The sequence below is a fragment of the Micropterus dolomieu genome, linkage group LG19, assembly GCF_021292245.1.
Source record: "Micropterus dolomieu isolate WLL.071019.BEF.003 ecotype Adirondacks linkage group LG19, ASM2129224v1, whole genome shotgun sequence".
NCBI lineage: Eukaryota > Metazoa > Chordata > Actinopteri > Centrarchiformes > Centrarchidae > Micropterus > Micropterus dolomieu.
Genome location: NC_060168.1, coordinates 6,459,075 through 6,464,207, shown reverse-complemented (window position 1 = coordinate 6,464,207; position 5,133 = coordinate 6,459,075). Strand labels below are relative to the sequence as shown.

The 5,133-nt window shown below is 40.8% G+C and overlaps 1 protein-coding gene and 1 long non-coding RNA gene across 2 annotated transcripts in view; both read right to left on the bottom strand.

Moving 5' to 3' along the window:
* ccdc142 (coiled-coil domain containing 142) overlaps nucleotides 1-5,133 on the bottom strand; it is a 69,760-nt gene that overhangs the window by 18,509 nt on the left and 46,118 nt on the right. The gene's annotated exons all lie outside the window — the stretch shown is intronic.
* Nucleotides 3,259-5,133, bottom strand: LOC123957535. The gene is made up of 2 exons (XR_006821813.1): nucleotides 5,081-5,133; nucleotides 3,259-3,865 (listed from the first exon to the last, which is right to left on the bottom strand). It is a non-coding gene; the product is annotated as an uncharacterized LOC123957535 (long non-coding RNA).

Below are 5,133 nucleotides of genomic sequence, written 5' to 3'. Positions count from 1 at the left end.
TCTCTCTTTCACTCTCTTTCTCTCTCTCTTTCTCTCTCTCTCTCTCTCTCACCCCAACCGGTCGAGGCAGATGGCCGCCCACCCTGAGCCATGGTTCTGCTCGAGGTTTCTGCCTCTTAAAAGGAAGTTTTTCCTTGCCTCTGTCGCCTAGTGCTTGCTCTTGGTGGGAACTGTTGGGCTTCTGTAAATATCATCACAGAGTACGGTCTAGACCTGCTCTTTTATGAAAAGCGCTGTGAGATAACTGTTGTTGTGATTTGGCGCTATATAAATAAAATTGAATTGAATTGAATTGAATTGAACTTCGATTATAGTGCCACCTTTAGCCCGAATTGCATCCAAGTTTTCAGGTATCATCAGGGGCCCATGGGGAACAAATTATCCAAATTTGATATCAATCGGAGTTGTAGTTACGGAGATATAAAATTAATATAAGTCATAGGGATATTTTTTTGAATAGCGCCAACTAGGGGCTAACTGCACCAATTTTGCACAGCCCCTCCAGGGTAGCATGGCACATAAGGTCCTCAAGTTTGGTGTTGATCGGCCATTCCAAACCTAAGATATGATGTCACTTCCTGTTTTTAGCGTTTTAGCAAATATTTTTATCAAACTTTCCTCTACAAATTTTATCAGCTTGGTCCAGAGATGGTCATGCTTATATAGTGCCCCTAATAATGGCGTCCCTAGCAGTTACCATCTAGGCTGCAGTAGTGGAATTAAACGAGAATGATTACAATAGGGTTCCCCGCTCCGCTGGCTTGGACCCTTAATAAAATAAAAGCCTCTTGCTAACTAGCGAATTGAGCATCATGGCCAGTGCAGAGAAGCCAGAGCTTGAAGACCCTCCCTTGTTGTTAAAGTCTCCTTTTTGGGAACACTTCGGTTTCCTAGTGAAATACAACAACAGACAAAGACAAGTCAATAAGATGAAAGCAGTGGGCTGACATTTCTCAGTACTGATCAGGTATGTTTCTGGCAACATGTCAAACTTGATAACTCACTAATGTTCTCAATGAATGAGAACGTCTTTGTGAGAAATGAAAAAAACAAATACGAGCACAGTGCAAACGCCAGACTTTAGACATCGTAAAAGTTTTTTTTTATCTGAGCAGGCCTTCTATTTGGAATTGATAATGCTCATAGACGGTATAAAAGAAGAAGAGAATGCTGCACTGTAATCCATATTTATTTATATTTTTTATTATATTTTATTAGCTATATGTGGTATTGTTTTGATATTAAATTTAGTGGAGAACTTAGTAGTAGTTTTCAACAGTATTTTATTTATTATTCTTTTTTAATTTATATAATTATATAATCAAGTTTGCTATCCAACCCCTTATTGTACCGAAAAATAAACCAAACAAATAAACCGAACTCATGACTAAACCGAGGTACATGCGGAACCGTGATTTGTGTACCGTTACACCCCTAGTGGCAACACTGAAGAAATGACACTTTGCTACAATGTTAAGTAGTGAGTGTAAATACCTAATTTGGACATTTTCACTTAGGGGTGTACTCACTTTGTTGCCAGTGGTTTAGACATTAATGGTTGTGTGATGTGTTATTGAGGGGACAGCAAATTTACACTGTTAAACAAGGGGGAAACTGTAGGATGTTATTAAATGTCTGTCCTCCAGCAGTAAGTGTGCAGTCAAACTTTTCCCACCAACTGAGGGGGGTGTGACAGGGCTGCAGTTTGAGTCCTACACTATTCAACATCTACATTAACGAACTGGCAAACACATTACTAAAGATATAGTTTCCCTTGATGGCATCGCCCTGGCCTCCAGCACCACTGTGAGGAATCTTGGAGTTATCTTTGATCAGGACATGTCGTTTATGTCTCACATTAAGCAAATTTCAAGGACCGCCTTTTTTCACCTACGTAATATTGCGAAAAATAAGGAACATCCTGTCTAAAAATGATGCAGAAAAACTAGTCCATGCATTTGTTACTTCTAGGCTGGATTACTGCAATTCCTTATTATCAGGCTGCTTGAAGAAGTCCATTAAGACTCTTCAGCTGATCCAGAATGCTGCAGCATGTATTCTGACAGGAACCAGGAAAAGAGATCATATTTCTCCTGTCTTAGCTTCTCTGCATTGGCTTCCTGTAAAATCCAGAATAGAATTTAAAATCATTCTTCTTACCCACAAAGCTCTTAATGGTCAGGCACCATCTTATCTTAAAGAGCTCATAGTACCTTACTACCCCACCAGAGCACTGCACTCCCAGAATGCAGGGTTACTTGTGGTTCCTAGAGTCTCCAAAAGTAGACTGGGAGCCAGAGCGTTCAGCTATCAAGCTCCTCTCCTGTGGAACCAGGTTCCAGTTTGGGTTCAGGAGGCAGACCCCATCTCCACATTTAAGAGTAGGCTTGAGATTTTCCTCTTTGATAAAGCTTATAGTTAGGGCTGGCTCAGGTGAGTCCTGAACCATCCCTTAGTTATGCTTCTATAGGCCTAGACTGTCAGGGGATTTCCCATGATGCACTGAGCTCCTCTCTCCTCCACTTTCTCTCCCTCTGTATGCAACCTCATCCCATTAATGCATGTTACTAACTCGACTTCTTCCCTTTCCCGTAGTCTTGAGCTTTCTCGTCCCTCTCCTCTCTCCTCCTATCACTTCCTGCAGGTGTTTCTGGCTCTGGAGCTGTGGAGTCTGGATCTGTGGTTGCGAGTTACCTGCTGCCCCGTGTTCCTGCTCGACACCCTCTGCTGCAACGACTATTGTTACTAGTCCTATTGTAATTATAATTATTAACATTGCGATTATTGTACTGTACCTCTGTGTGTATATTGTGTATGCTGCCTCTCTCTCTCTCCTTCCATCCCTCTCTCTCTTTCTCTCTGTTCCTCTCTTGCCCTCTCTTGCAGATGGCCGCCCACCCTGAGCCATGGTTCTGTTTGAGGTTTCTGCCTCTTAAAAGGAAGTTTTTCCTTGCCTCTGTCGCCTAGTGCTTGCTCTTGGTGAGAATTGTTGGGCTTCTGTAAATAACATCATAGAGTACAGTCTAGACCTGCTCTTTTATGAAAAGCGCTGTGAGATAACTGTTGTGATTTGGCACTATATAATAATTTAATTGAATTACAAAACTCTACAGCTCCAGGACTCTTTCTGATGGACACTAAAATCAAGTATTTACTCTACGCAGATGATTTGGTTTTACTGTCACCAACAAAACAGGGCTTGCAACACAGCATGGATGTACTCAAAATAATTTGTCAAACATGGGCACTGAAAATAAATCAACCAAAAAACAAAGTTTTAATCTTTCAAAAACACTCCAGGCTACAGGGAAACACCAACAATTTTACAATTGGCAACATCAAAATTTAACAAACAACTACACTTATTTAGGCATAACTATCAGTTCAACAGGACACTTTGGCTTGGCTGTGAAGGAACTTACAGAAAAGGCAAGAAGAGAATTTTATGCCATCAAGAGGTCATTCCAATTAGAGTTAGCAATTCAATCGTGGATTAAACTATTTACATCAATTATTGAACCCATTGCACTTTATGGCTGTGAGTTGTGGGGTCCATTCACAAAATGAAACTGCATTGCACCTGCATGCAGAGGTCTGCAAGAGTATCCTCTGGGTCCAGAGGAAAATGCCCAACAATTATTATCAAAATGCAAAAAAGAGCACTCAAACACCTGGCAACACCTAAAAATGAGTGATTCACACTCACTCCACTACACAGCTCTAAAAAGCCAAGAGCTGGAAAAAAGAAGGAGCCCACTGAACCAACTCGCCCTGAGACTCAGTGATTTAACACCAGCTCACATCACAGGGGCTCAGGACAGCAACACACTAGCCAGGACCATCAGACCCAACAAAATCACCGCCACTGAAAAGGAAAATTACATAAAGCACTGGAAAGAAGTCACTACAACACAACACAAACTACAACGCAATTCGGTCCTAAAACACAAATATACAACAACTGCTTACCTGAGCACACTAAAAAGACTAAAACACAGGAAAACCCTGACAGCGTACAGAATCAGTGAGCACAGCCTCGCCATCAAAAAAGGCAGACACAGGCAGTCCTGGCTGCCCAGAGAGGAGAGGCTGTGCTTGCACTGCAGTCTAGGGGATGCAGAGACTGAGTTGCACTTCTTAACCCAATGTACAAAATATACTGAAATTAGAGAATCAAATCAATTCAGTTTAGCTTTATTGGCATGAATGTCAAACAGCAATAACCAATTTTCATTCAGTAAATTCAACTCAATCCTCCCTGAGTTTCAAAACTACACAAATGAAGAAAAACTACAGCACATTCTGGGAGAGAACAAAGATTTGGCCGTACTGGCAGTATATGTAGCAGCCTGTCACAACCTGAGGGATGGCCAGTGAAGACACCAACTCCTTTTCTGTCTGGAATCATTACGTCAACTGTCTTATTTAATTTCAATTCTGTTCAACTTTATCATTCTGCTTTTATATGTGTATGTATGTGGCTTTGGGAATATTGTTGTCATCATGCTCATACCAATAAAGCTTTCTTGAATTGAATAGTAAACGCTTTTCATTAATTCACATAGTGTATATACATTTTTTGCTCATATATATTTTGTAAAATAGTATTAGACTATAATATTTTAGTGGTTTTATGGAATGTACTGGTACAGCAACAAATCTGGAACAAAATCACTAAGCTTCAATATGTCTGTGATGGTTCTCAGTCATCCAGGTCATAGTTATCCAACAAAGGTTGAGGTCAACCTTCATTGGATAACTATGAGGCTGAGGTCAAGGGCAACCTTCGTTGGATAAACTTCAATAGGTTTCAGCCTATTTGGATAGTAACACCACATCCATAATAACCCATCACTCAGACGCTATACAAAAATCCATGTTGTTGCCACATCACGACTTAAAGCTCATGAACATGCTGTTGGGAAGTCAGGAGAACGACTTCCCCTGGGAATGACATTCGAGGAGCATGTGAATACAGCATTATCCCTGTATCAGGACAAACAGGCTTTCTTTTGTGTAATGTAACTCTTTGTTCATCCACCGACTAAAATATATAAACTGATATAAATGAGTACCCTACTTTGAGGTCTCCCTGTGTGATGAGCAGGAACTTGTTGAGGCTCCATGAGGAGA